The sequence below is a fragment of the Typopeltis vanoorti genome, chromosome 23 (genome assembly GCF_054136105.1).
Source record: "Typopeltis vanoorti isolate ZY-2024b chromosome 23, IOZ_Tvanoo_1.0, whole genome shotgun sequence".
Taxonomy (NCBI): Eukaryota; Metazoa; Arthropoda; class Arachnida; order Uropygi; family Thelyphonidae; genus Typopeltis; species Typopeltis vanoorti.
This window is the reverse complement of record NC_143571.1, coordinates 73,222,046-73,237,126: the sequence shown is the minus strand read 5'-3', so window position 1 is coordinate 73,237,126 and position 15,081 is coordinate 73,222,046. Positions and strand designations below refer to the sequence as shown.

Here is a 15,081-nt window from a genome sequence, read left to right as displayed (position 1 = left end):
GCTTCTTATTGGATTAGCACCTTTGAAGGCCATGACTTTTGTTTTGTCTGTTGATATTTCCATACCATATGTTTTTATCAGATTATTTAGACTGCATAATGATTTTTGTAGTTCATCTTCATTATTTCCAAGGATTATTTGGTCATCAGCAAAAAGAAGAGTAGCTAATCTGGTGTTACGGTTAATCTTGAATCCTCCTTCATTAGTTATCTTCCATTCTTTTATGATCTTATCTATGTATATATTAAATAAAACCGGTGAGAGAGGGCAACTCTGACGTACTCCTCGATTCATTGGTTTCCAGCTTGATGTTGAATTATTGTACTTCACAGATATTTTATTATCTTGATATATATTATATAAGGCTATATAAAGAATTGGTTTAGTATTTCATATTCTTCTAGGATTTCCCATAGTTTTTCTCTGATAATTTTATCAAATGCTTTGGTGTAATCTATAAAAGCTATGTGTGTTTCTATGCTCATTTCTCTGTGTTTTTCAATTAATAATTTTAATGTAAATGCAGAGTCTATGCTGAATCCATTTTGCTCTTCTATTAATTTTGGGTCTACTATATTTTAAGTTTATATGCTAAGATTTTTGCATATGCTTTATAACAGGTACTAAGTAAGCTGATTCCATGATAATTATTACAATCAGATTTGTGTCCTTTTTTGTAGATGGGAATAATTATTGCTTTGGTCCAATCTTGTGGGCATTTTCCTTCTTTCCAGATCATATTATAAAAGCTAAGTAACCTGAGTGAGAATTCAAGTCCTGCATATTTGATAAGTTCCAAGTTTATATTGTCTTCTCCTGGAGCCTTTCCTATTTTGCTTTGGTTCAATGCTTCTGTTAATTCTTCTAGAGTGATGTTTTCCAAGTTATCAGAGATGTTTTGAATGTTTTCATCATACCATAGATCTTGGTACTGATTTTGCCATATTTCTATTTTAATGGTATTAATATCTGCTTTTTCTCTAGTTTCATTGCTTAGATCTTTGAGGATTTTATATGCATTAGGTCTTTTGAGCATACAGTCGCTCTCTAATTTTGTTACAAAATTGTTCCATCTGTTTCTGTTTATTCTCCTGTATGCTGCTTTTGCTATTGCTTTTTTTTCTGTTGTATTCAATTTTTGATTCTATTGTTTTTAGGTTGAGCCAGTTCTTATAAGCTTTTTTCTTTTCTTCAATAATGCATTTAATTTCATCATCCCAGTCCCTAAATCCTCTTTTCCACTTTATCTTTGTTCCTAAACTTTCTTTTGTAGCTTTTGTCATTATGTAATCAATAATGCTTCTTGTGTCTTTTAGGTTTGACCATTCTTCTTCTATGTTCTGATTTTGTTTTATACTTGTCATCCAGTTCTTTATTATTTTTTGGTACAAGTCTTTAATATTACTGTCGTCCAAAAGTCTAACTTTGAAAGATTCAAAATTTCTATTTTCCTTGTGCTTTTTTGTTGTTTTCCATCTTGGTTCCCATTTTATTTTTCCAATTAAAAGGTAATGATCTGATTCTATTTCAGATCCTCTGTATACTCTTGTATCTATTATCATTTCTGACATTTTGATATTGCTGATTATGTAATCAATAATGCTGCTTGTGTCTCTTGCTTCCCAGGCATATCTGTGGATGTCTTTATGTTTGAAGAAGGTGTTCATTATTTTAAGGTTATTGCTTATAGTAAAATCGCTTAATCTATTTCCATTTCTATTACAGTTAAGTTCTCCGATAGGTCCTATGTTTGGTTTATATGGTTTATTGCCAATTCTTGCGTTGAGATCTCCTATTACCAAAATGGGATCCTTAGGATTGGTCTTATTTAATATGCTCTGCAGTTGGGTGTTCAAGAAGATTATCTGCATATTTAATGTTTAATATGATAGCTACTTCTTTTCGATGATTGTTATTGCCTGAATAAAACATCTTGTATTTGTTGCTTAGAAAGAGCTCACCTGTTTTTGTCTTCTTTGTTTTGGTAACACTTATGTTGATCTGATACTTATCCAATTCTTCTGCTAGCTTCATTTCGTTAACCACTGATACTTCTTATGTTGATGGTGCAAATCTTGATCTCTGTTGATGTTGAGTTGGAGTTTGTTCCAGTAGCTGACTTTCTGCTGTTTACCTTGATTCCCTGATGAAAACAACAAGTGCCTTGTTTAACTTGGCAACGCCCCAGCTGAAATGAAATTCCATCATGTTGTACCATCATTTTGAGTTATAGTATAAGCCAATAAAAATATAATTTAGTCAGCTAAATCCCAAATTGTCAAACTCATTTGTTCAGTATCCAGGCAGATACCCAACAGGGTGCACCACGAGAAGGTGAGAATTGGACATCAGGTCAGAAGTCCTAGTCAGTTCTCCACATTCCCCAAAAAGACCATGTGGAGGTCTCCTTCCAGTTATCCAGCCTTGACTCTTAAACACCTCTAGCAGCTTACATAATTATCTTAAAAGTCAGCACAAAATTAAATTATTAAAAAGAGGAACAAAAAAAATTGATGATACAGTATCTTCAACTGAAATTAGCGAGGTCAAAACTGATGTTGATTTTAGAGCAAAAATTACATCATATTTTAAGAAAAATAATTGATAACTTTTTACTGCTATATAATAACATGTCCAAGTGGTTAGCATAGTGGCTATGTGCTTCACAACTACATGCCTGGGGAAGAAGTGTCCTAGGTTCAGTTCCCATCGGAGACATGAGGGGCTTAAGGATCTTCCTCAGCCATAGCCAAGTTAGCCAGTCTTAGGTGTGGACAGTGGGGATTTTTTCCACCAGTTTATCTGGAGTTTTTCATCCTGCAAGCAGACAAACTGGACCCTTGAACACACACAGCTACAGTCATAAAATATATTACGGCAAGGAAAGCAAAGGGGAAACCACCTTGCTCGTAATCAGTTCCCTAGCATAGTAGCATATAGCTACCCCCCCACCAGCTTTATGGCTGAGGGAATAGGATAGGATAATAACATGTCAGTCATTAGTAAATTTATAGACAATATACAATAACAAAGATAACCACAGATTTAATGGAATAGCTTTATAATAACAAAACTGAAAATTCAACTTAAGTTAGCAATTCCATTTAGGATGCTGCAACTAGCTTCAGTTCCTTCGACATAAGCTAATTTAATAATGAAAGAAAAACTTCGATTGGTGATAAAGAAAAAAAAAAATTTAAGTCGCCTATGAAGATCCAACTAAAAAAAAAAGTGCAAAAAACCTAACACAAAAGGAACTGATGTATTTTTAAGAGAAAAAAATAAAGGAAAATATATAAAAATGGCATCGGATTGTCTTTCTTAATGACTATCAACCAACAAGCATTGAATATGATAGAGCATTTTTAATGATGGATTAATTTCAACAAAAATTAGGTCATGTTTAGGGGACCACAGCCTTAATAATTATGTTTTCTACACAATCATTTTAAGTAAAAGGGGCACTAAATAAAAATTAAAAAAAAAGTCTTATCTTTGTCATATGTATTGAAATAAAAATTTTGTTTATTTATAATCTGCATTAATAATGTTAATATTTTCCTTTAGAATAATTCTGTTTTATGTTTAATAATATTTATTAACTTTTTTTTTCAATATAACATTCCTGAAAATGCTAGAAATTACTAGTAAACTGTTATTTATGAAATTTTTTACTGAATTACCAAAAATCTGTAAAAGTCAGTAAATTTCAAATCTCTAATATAGATGATCACTAACCAATGGCTTTTCAAGTAATAAAGAAGCTAGTTGTTAATGATCTCCATTGCTTTCAAGAGTATTGTGTGGAAAATTGGGTATAGTGAGAGAAATGAGATAGCTAACTTTTAAAAATATTTCTGTTTTTTTTTTTTTTTTTTTTAATGACAGCAGTAATTAAATACTGCTTCCATGCTGTTGGGTAGATGTGAAATGAATATCACAGCTTACAAGCAATAGAAGAAGTGTGTCAATTTGGGAGCACAAGATTTTCAGCACAATTGAAAGGATACCAGCTGGACTAGGCAAGTTATTAGTATCAACACCATTGAGTATTTTTCTGATGTCCTTCTGACAAAAGATTAGAGTGGGCATGTTGTGGGCAGTCTGCAGAGTGATATGAAGAGATTTGTCTTGGTCAACAAAAGAACTAGAGGAAAAGAGATATCACTATTGTTCCATCATGGGGAGAGAGAGAGAGAGAGAGAGATGAAAATATGGTAAGGTAGATGCTTTGTCTAACAGCCATGGTTAGGGACCAGAAGGCCGAACCAGTTGAGCAGGAGTCAAACTTAGTGCAACTGATCCTTACAAAATCTGATTTGGATTTGTTGATTTTTTTTATAGTTTTTATGAGCTGAATATTATGCATATAAATTTTATATATATATATATACACACACACACACACACTATATAATATACATGTGTGTGTGTGCATGTGCATAGGACACAGACATGGTAGTAAGGATGTTATGGTTCCACTGTATAAGACTTTGACCAAGCTGCATATGGATGATCATGTACAGATTTGGTCTCTGATTTCCAAAAGGGTTAAAGAAATATTGGAAAGTGTCCAGAGACACTTGATGATGGTAGCTGCTGGTCTCTGAAAGGTTGAGCATAAACATAGATTGAAGAAATGAAATTTGCAGTCTAGTGGGTAGGAGGAAGAAAGCAGGGATTAAAATGAGACATGTTATTAAGGAGGTTATTACCAGATTAATGTGGACAAAGATTTTGAAGAATTTTCAGAGAATGAGGGAACAACACACTTTCCAACATTGGAAGGGGAGGGAGGGCAGAAGTGGTAGGTTTTTGCATGGAGAGTGATGTGATTGAAATGCATTGCCTGAGAACTGGCAAGTGCAGAGATGGTGAATACATTTAATGCACACAGTATGATGAGCTGTGTGTGTGTGTGTGTGTGTGTGTGTGAGTGAGTGAGTGAGTGATAGTGAGACCTCCCATGATGAGCATTTTGAGTCCATGGAGAAGGTGGTGATGATAATACTTATAGTAACAATATATCAACTATGAGTCTTCATATAGGAAGATATACCATCATTACAACCAAATGATAATTGTTTGAAATGTTTTGAACAATTATATATTGTGAACTGTTTTGTGTGTTGAGACCTGGCCTGTTTTGAAAGGATTTAAAAAAAAGAGAAAAACTTATGTTCCTTGATCTCTACCTAAGAAAAGCTCACTTGGTCTGTAAAGACTATCAAATTCTTATCACTGACTCAAATCCATATTTTACAGGCAACTGATGCATAGAAAAATCACTCAGTCCAAAAAGAACAAAATCAGTTAAGAATGACAACATCAAATACTCAAAAACACTTTTTATGCAGTGGTTGTTTTATTATGTATGATATTTTGCTAAACATGTCATTCCTTCTCAATTTATTGTAAAATGCTTAATGGTTTTATCACAGCTATTATTACGTGACACCTACAGGGAGTCCAAAGTATCCAAAGACTCATGTAGGGAGGGCACCTACTCTACAACTTTCTGTCTCCACCACTCTATCCATCAACTAAATCACTAACATTTCCAGTGACAATCACAATCATCCATGCCCAAGGTGAGATTCAAACCCACAGCCTTTTGGTTGGAGAGTGGATACACTAACCACTCAGCCAACCAGGCCAGCCAAGCAGTGACAGTGTTTTTTGAATTAGTTTAAGGTTCAGTAGGACAGATATATATTACAATGAGACTGTGGACTCCATTGAAGGGGGTTTTATTAATAATTATCATAACAATATATGAACTATGAGCTCATATAGGAAGATTTACCATCATTACAACCAAATGATAGTTGTCTGAAATGTAATCCAGTAAGCAGTGAGAACTGAAAATATTATTTATAAACCAGCCACATCTTCTAAATATCACCAATCATATAAACATATACTTGAATCAAAAATAATAAATAAATAAATAAAAATATGAATATCTTAATTAGAACAATGGTGGAAAAGACCAAGTTGTGGGGTGATTTAAATTTGTGGAATTTCGTGAAGTGCAGTGTGTGTGTGTGTGTGTGTGTGTGTGATACATTCATTGCAAAAATTAAAGGATATGTGAAAGGAAATTGAAACTGGAGAGAGAATGTGTATCAAATATCTCAAAAGTGAGTGCCAATTAGGTGACGGGAACAGAGAAACTGTTAGTAGCGTAGACAGTATTGATGTAGGATGGAAAATGTTGCAATTAATGTCAAACATGCGGTGGTGGAAATATAGGAAAATAAAATGAACATAAATAAAGAAATAGCATGCTTGAATGTTATCCTTCACAGGACAAAGTGCAAAACTGAAAAGTTGTAGAGGTGGCAAGAGATTAGCAGGGCTGAGAAGAGAAAGAAGCAGGTGCTCCAAAATAATAACAGAGACCAAGAAAACAAGTCAGAGAAAATCATGTATGGAGAGTCAAGGGAAACAAAATCATGTCTTCCTGGTGCAAAAATTCATGATATTATTCACAACATCCATGTAAAAAGGTAAGATGAAAGAACTAATTGTCTTGGTTGGCCCAAACAATCTGAGAGGCGAGAAGTATTCAATGCGGAAGGATGTAAAGGAGTTGTTAGACGAAGCAAAACTGAAGAGATTGTAAGTCTCCTGACATGCTACAAAGAAGAGGGAGTGTTAGTAACAAATGAATCAGTACATGGAGAAAATGGAGAAAGGTGGCACACCGTTTGGCAGCTCCTATAGGAGGAGATGACCTTGCTAATGCTTCTGCCTGGCATCTCCACTTGGGCCTGGCTCCCACTGAAGAGACCTCAATAAAGGTCGAAACTAGTCCGGGTAGTGGTCTTCCCTTAATGCATAACATTATACATATCCGCAAGGAGATTTGTTTTGCATTATGGGAGATACTGGGATAGGAGTGTTGGTAGCTTGCTCCACCTTTGCAAGGAGTTGCCCGGTGTTGTACCACTTTACCCCAGTCCTGAAGATACTTTCAAGTACAAACTTTGTTTGCACACACTTGGATAAAGGATTAAACTAAATTTATTATAGTCTGACCAAGCGAAAAATAAACTTGCTAACTTTTTATAATAGAGTAACAGCTGAGGTGGATAAAGGAAATGGCTACATGATGATTATGCTGAATTTTGCAAAGGCATTTGACTAAATTTAGAACAACTGGTTATGTAGATAAGAGTGGCTGCTGGGCAGATATCAAATAGTGGTACATGGAGAGGCAAAATCAAAGCAAAAAACAGGTGACTAGTGGTGTGCCACAAGGTTTAGTCATTTGTACATAAATTATATAGAAAATATCATTTATGTACAAATGTATACCTGAATATTTATACCTGAAAGGAAATATTCAGTTGTTTGCTGATGATACAAAAAGTAGAAGAAATAGTTAAGGCAATGTGGAGAGTTTGCAGTATGATTTAAATAGGCTGTCAGTATGGGCAAAAGATAATGAGTCTCAGTTTAATGTGGAAAAATGTAAAGATATGCATTTTAAGATAAACAGATCACAAGCTACGTGCCACATTGATGGAACCGTACTCCAGGAAAAAGATAAAGCTAGAGATTTAGACATAGTGGTAGATAGAGTTAAAGTTTAGTGGACATATTGCTAAGGTTGCTAAAGTAGCTCATAAGATTACTTGGCTATTGAAGAACACACTAACAAGTTGAGATAAGGAGTTATTCCAATTTATAAGGCCTCGATATGTCCACATTTGGATTAATATGCTCATGTCTGGTCTCCTGGGTTTCTTGTGGAAGAGGAAGCAGTTGAGAAGATTCAGAGGTGAGTGGTCTGCAAAATGTTTCCTATGAGGATAGATTGAGAGTTTGTGGATTGCAGAAGTTGGTTGATAGGAGAAAAAAGAGGGGATGTGATAGAAATATTTAAGTTGCTTAAAGGGTTTATATGATTGATATGCAGGAGAAATGTTTCAACACTTGGCTAGAGGGACCAGAACAAGAGGTCATCCCTGGAAGTTAAATAAAGATGTGGTTTGTAGGGATGTGAGGACTAGATTTTATGCTTGGAGAGCTGTGGATAAGTGAAATGGGTTGCCAGAATCAGTTTTGAGTGCTTTGTCTATTAATGGTTTCAATGAGAGATATGATAGATTGTGTGGATAGTTGAGGGGTCTCCTGAGATGAGTCTTCAGATTCCATGGAGGTGTCTGTGCAATAATAATAATTAATTGTAAAATCAGTTCAAATGTAAAAATATAATTTATATAATATTAAATAAATGTAGTATAATTAAAAAGGGAAAAATGGCTTAGATGAGCAATCCCCTTATTTATAAAACAACCCAGAATTAAAAAATTATCAAATATAATTCCATTATATTATAATAATTTGTAATACTCAAACTGCCCTACAAAGGTTTTAAACAATACAAGATGCTAACGTTTTAATGGACATAATATTACCTCATGGTAAATCACAGTGATCGAACATATTCACACCTGAACTCTTATTTTCCCTACCTATGTAAATTATATGGTGGAGATTGAGAGTTGTTGAGTAGGTATCCTCCCTCGATGAGTCTTTGGACTCCTTGGAGATGTCACGAAATAATAATAATAACGAAATCTCCAAATTAATAATTTGCTTTTTTTCAAGTTTAGCTGAATTCTTTGGAAAGATATATAAAATATACTTATAATAATCAATATTGAAAGTAGAGAACTGATTACTCAATATATGTGGAATGAAACTTGTGACAACTGATAAATAAAGTGGTGCTCTCTTGAACATTCTAAGTTTCAAAACTTCTCTTTCTTATGCACCACACTTAACTTTATCTGGCTGTAGCACGAGGATGAGCGTGATGCCGATGCAATTACTGTACTGCACCTTCCATCTACTAGCAGAGATCATAATTTAGTTTTGGAATGTAAAGTAAGCGCATTCTGACATTACACACTCATTCTACTGCAGTCGGATACTCAGACCACAACTTTCATTATCTTCATTTACAAATTAAATATTATTCAAGTTACTCTAAAATATTATATAAGCCACACCTACCACGTATCACAAATAAAGCGAGAATATGATGGCATTGCCCCTTGTAGTATTTCATAAATCTCTTGCACAACAAAATTAAAACCAAAGAAAGTCACATGTAGGCTTCTACGTCCAAAATATATTCATAGTTATCCTAATAATACTGATTTGCAGCTGGACCTTAGCCGCTCCCAACTACCTTAGTACTCCATATTTAATTTTTATTTTGCAAGGCAATAGATGGCAGGACAGAATAGTGTAGGTAACTTAAATTCATGAAAAAAGGCATTAATATTATATTCATTAAACAAATATTATCCATTGTTTAAGGCGCATAAAACTCAAAATATATAAAGTAGAACCATGAATACCAAAGGCCGAATGAATCGCATGAAAAAATTTCAGAAAGTTTAAACTGTATTAGAAAAAATATTAATTACTCGACATCGCAATATACATGACGACTACGAGATTAGTAATAGTTTATTATTTTTTTATCTTTTTTTATTATTAAATATAGCAATCTTAAGTACAAAAGATCGAACAGATCAATTACAGATCAATTACTGAATGCAGAGAATATAGATTTCTCTGCATTCAGCGAGATTAAATAGACATTGCTTATTATTATTATTAGTAGTAGTAGTAGTAGTAGTAGTATTCCTAACATGGATTTTAGTCTGGGTGGCCTATTCCGGTCTCATGCCATCTCTTACTTGGTCTTCTGATTCTTCTTTTACCACTCATTCAAATATTATATCTGAATAATATTTTTGAGAGCCTGTGTAGCTCAGTGGATGTGGCATTTGCATACCACGGCGCTTGGCCTCACGAAGGAAGACTTGATTTCGAGTATAGTCGGAGATTAGAAGAAATTTTTCTAAGCCTTTTTTCGACCGGTTCCGGAGTTTATCGATCTTTGGCACGGGTAAGCGAGGTTTTTCTCCCGAAAACTCAGGTTTTTCGTGCCATAAACTCAAGAAAATCGACCGTAGAACCCACATTATTTCAGACATTCAAAACGAGTGTTAGGGTGAGTGACCACGAGATGGCGGCACTTGTTGAGCCGTCACGCTATCTCTGATTGGATACACGTGGAGATTGAACTGCCCACTCAGCCTCCAAAAGTTAGATAGCGCTAAAAACGACCTCACCTACTCCCTATATATACGGGTTTAAAAAGGCGTTAGCTGACATTAAATACCAGTGTTAGGGTTAGGGACCACAAGATGGCGGCACTTGTTGAGCCGTCACGCTATCTCTGATTGGATACCAGTGGAGATTGAACTGACCACAGAGGATCCAAAAGTTAGATAGGGCTAAAAACGGCCTCGCCTACTCCCTATATATACGGGAATAAAAAGGCGTTAGCTGATTTTTTTTTTATTTTTGGTATTCTGCTGTTGTCCATTCGATTTAAATGTTCTGTCCAGTTTTGCTTATACTGTCTTATGTAGTGATTACGAATTGATTTTATATTCAGGGATTGAAAAATTTCGTCATTTGTTTTATGGTCCCACTTAGTAGATCTGGCTGTTTTTTTGAGAAATTTCATTTCTACTATATTAATTTTTCATCTTTCCTTATTTATGGTCCATGTTTCGCTTCCGTATAGTAGAGTTGGTTTTGACAAGACATTATATAGTCTGATTCTAGTGAGTTTTTGTACTAGGGATGGCTTAAATATATTATTTATTATGCCATTTACTTTGACAAAGTTTGATATATTTGTGCCTATGTCTTTTTCTTCTTCATATTATAAATCACATCCCAAGTATCTGAAAGTATTTACTTGTTCTAATATTTTTTCCTATCACTATTTTACTTATTATTAGTAGTAGTCATCCTATAATAATAGTAAGCATACGATAGAGTGCCAAGGCAAGAAGTCTGGAGGTGTCTGAGCGAGAAGAAGGTTCCAGAGAAATATGTCAGGTTGGTGCGGGAAATGTACAGAAATGTGAAGACAAGTGTTCGGACCTGTCTGGGACAGACAGAAAGTTTTCAAGTAACAGTTGGCTTGCATCAAGGGTCAGCATGAAGTCGGTTTTTCTGTTTAATATTGTGATGGAGATGGTAACAGAGGAGGTGAGAGAATATGCGCCTTGGACAATGTTGCATGCAGATGACATCTTGCTGTGTGCAGATTCAAGAGAAGAAGCTGGAACTAAACTGGAAAGATGGAGAGTCCTGGAAGAGAGAGGTATGAGACTGAGCAGAAGTGACAGAGTATATGTGTTGCACTGTGGGTGGCGGCCAGGAGACAGATCTGGAGATGGAAGGAAATGTCATCAGGAAGGTGAGAGACTTTAGATACTTAGGTTCAACAGTGGAAGAAGATGGAGAAGCTGAGAAGGAAGTGGGATGCAGGATACAAGCGGGTTGGAGGAACTGGAGAGAGATGGCTGGAGTGTTATGCGATAAGAGGGTACCGATAAATCTGAAAGGCAAAATCTATAGGACAGTAGTGAGGCCAGCTATGACATATGCTATAGAAACTGTGGAAAAATAACATCAGCAGGATGGAAGTAGCAGAGATGAGAATGCTTAGGTAGATGTGCGGTGTGACCAGAAAGGATCGTCTGAGAAATGATTATGTCAGGGGAACAGTGAAAGTTATGAACTTAGGAGCGAAAATACAGGAGGCAAGGTTGAGATGGTTTGGTCATGTGATGAGGAGAGAGGACGAATATGTGGGAAGAAGGGTAATGCAGATGGATGTGCAAGGAAGGCGGAAGAGTGGGCGGCCAAAGAAGTGATGGAGGGAGCTGGTAGAAGAGGACTTAAGGATGAAGAACTTGGATGTGGTGACAGCCCAAGACAGGAAGGTGTGGAGGAGACTCATTATCAACAATGACCCCACTTAAGTGGGAGAAACTGCAGAAGAAGTTGTAGTAGTCATCCCTAGTAATAGTAGTTGTAGTGGTAGTATTATAACGGTGTCTCCATGGAGTCAAAAGGCTCATTGCAGGAGACCCTACATTGACAGACTATCATTATTCACACAATATCTCTCATACTTCTGCTTAAATTCATTCACAGATGAAGTATTCACAACAGTGGCAGACCCAGCAGGGGCCAAGGGCCCATGTCCGCCCCCCTCAAAATAAGAAAAACCATCAGAAAATTTTCCAAAATTCTTTTCCTAATTAAATTTCATTTTTTTATTTATATTGCGTTGTGTCTTATATCTATGCTACTTATGAATTAGCGGTCACATGAGGTGGGAATATCCTATAGCTCACGGGAATCACAAGGCGAACGAAGTAGTGCTTGGGTAGACCGAGCGCTTCTTCGTTTGCCCTTCCCAAACCAGAGGAGATCACGGATATCATGAATGTCACTCACTGCAGATAATATGTCTTATGCAATGCATAGCTTGTATTCTCAAACATCTCCCCTGCAAGATTAAATCCTGAGTGCACCACTGATTCACTACCACCTCTGGCAAAGCATTCCACCCATTCGCAACCCTCCAAGCAAAGCATCTAGTCCTAACACCCTTGTTAACCACACTCTTACACAATCTCCAATGATGGCCCCTTGTTCTCTCCCTTCCTACACTTGTCTTAAAAAAGTCATCAGAATCAATACAATAAAACCACTTTAATAATTTATATGCTTATATCATATCGCCTCTGTTACATCTATCAGCTAGTTTTTGCAGTCCACAGACGTTCAATCTATCCTCGTACGAAACATCCCACAAACTTGCAACAATCTTTGTAACTTGCCTCTGAAACCTCTCCACTATCACCAAGAAATTCAGTTGGGCAGATCTGTGCGCAATAGTCCAAATGCGGTCTTAATAATGCCTTACAAAGTTGGATAATCGCTTCCTTATTCCTGCTTGTCAGTATGTTCTTCAACAACCATGAAATTTGATGTGATGTTTTGGCAACTTTTACAATATGCCCTCTAAACTTAAGTTTTCTGTCCACAATAACTCCTAAGTCCCTTGCCGCGTCAACTTCTCACAGTTCAGTTCCATTAATATAGTAAACAGCATGTGATCTCATCCTCACCTTACACTTATCTAGTTAAACTGATAGCATTTACATTAGCCCTCACCTTCAGCCTATTTAAATAATCCGGCAAGATATCTACATCATCTGAATTGACTATCGCTCTTCCTAATTTTGCACCATCAGCAAACAATTGGATATTTCCTTTCAAATTATTTCCAATATCATTACATATTAAATTTGTACAATAAATGTACAAATTAAACAATATGGACTGACATTTTACATTGTCCAAATACTATCATTTTATATAGATCACACTTTGTGGTCACTTCGTTGGTTTAATTCTTGGAAATAGTTGGTTCTTCTTTGAAATTGCACGAAGTGCATCGATAACTATTCGGATGACTTTGATGTGATTAAGCCGCAGCCGATGAACTTCGATTGCCAGATCTCGTATTTTGTGATTTTCCCCCTAATTCTTTGTTGTTGTTATAGGTGGTTACTCTGTGGAGAACTGTGATCTCAAATATAGAACATTTTATATCCTAAAGTCTCAGAGAATATTTGCTAATTCGTTTTACAATACTGTGTCTATTTTATTTTGCCACCAGTTATCAGTAGTAGGAATTATTATTATTAAAATAGGAAGTATTATTATTATGATTAACATCTGACCTCCACAGAATCAGAGATTCATTGTGGAAGGTACACACTTTCACACACAAAACTCATCAAACAGTGCCTTAAAGTGATTCAATGTGTCTACATTCACAACACACTCACGCACTACTTTACAATCACCGACCACTCTACATGTAAAAAATCTTCTCCTCTGCTCACACCATCCTTATACAGTTTCCAGAGTTGGCTTCTTGTTCTTCCCCTCTCCTATTCTATGAAAAACGTCTTCCCTTGCAACCTGATAATAACCAATGACTTGCTAATATGTCTCAATCATATCTCCCTCCTCCTACTGCTATTCAGGAGACTTTGCAAATATTAATCTGTCCTCGTACTCCACATTCCAAAGACTACGGATTGCTTTTGTGATTTTTCTCTGGACCCTTTCTAACATATCCTCGGCACTATGAAAACCAGGTGTGAGTGCACAATAATCCATATGAGGCCTGATCAAGGCCTTATACAATGACCCCATAACCTCTTTATTTGTGCTGTCAGGGTTCTCTGCATTGTTGCCATTATCCGATGTGGCGACTTCAAAACGTGTTCAATACCGTCACTGAATATCAGGTCGTTTTCCACTGCCACTCCAAAATCTCTCATCTCTTCTAACTCCTTTAAAGTTTCTCCACCAAGCGTATACTTTGCATCCCATCATTGCTTACCAAATTTCCAAAGTTTTAGTTTGCAACACTGAACTAATAAAACGGAAGGCTTCTAAGCAACTGAATAGGTAGTGATGTTTAATGCAGGAAAAAATTTGTCTTCATCAAGTGCTCCAAGGTCTATGGGTCCACTATTATTATTGTGAGCTATTCATATCAGGTCCATTATAAGGTACAGCTTTTCGTACCTATCTAGATTAGCTGCAGTGCCTACCTATTATTTTCTTCAGAGAGGGATTGGGTCTGTTGGTAATGGGGCGACATACATTCTATGGAGAAAAAATCCAAGCTGTTCTCAGAAGACTGGTAAAATTTAGGTAAGTAAGTCCATGCCAGGAGATTTATCTTTCGGTAAAGACGTGCAAACAGTTGTCAAATCATACAGCATGATGGGAAGTTTTGTATTATGCTGCATCGCATACGAGAGTGTTCACATCAGAGTCGACTATACTAATGGCATCAATATATATTGGGTTAGTTTGGTACATGTTTTTATAACATTGCAAGGCATATAAGAGGATTTCATTATGACTTCTATAATGCGTTCAGAATATGTTGTTATAGAGGAAATGGTGTTCAATTGATATTGGCGTTTTTCAGTGAAACGAGTTACATTATGGGTGCATCTGTCTCGTCGTGCGTCGTATTTGGCCCTCATGCAGAATACTCTAGATGTGAACATAACGGGGATGCTAGGGACTAGTATTTCTCACAGTGCAGTTGACATAGTTGTTGTTATTGCAGACTATGTAAAAAAA

General features: G+C 35.9%; 1 protein-coding gene across 1 annotated transcript in view; it reads right to left on the bottom strand.

Moving 5' to 3' along the window:
* LOC150093978 (ubiquitin carboxyl-terminal hydrolase 25-like) overlaps positions 1-9,203 on the bottom strand; it is a 551,531-nt gene extending 542,328 nt beyond the window's left edge. The window contains exon 1 of the mRNA XM_090413163.1: positions 9,031-9,203. The gene's annotated coding sequence lies outside the window, so the exon portion shown is untranslated. The remainder of the gene's footprint in view (positions 1-9,030) is intronic.
* Positions 9,204-15,081: the final 5,878 nt, after the last annotated feature.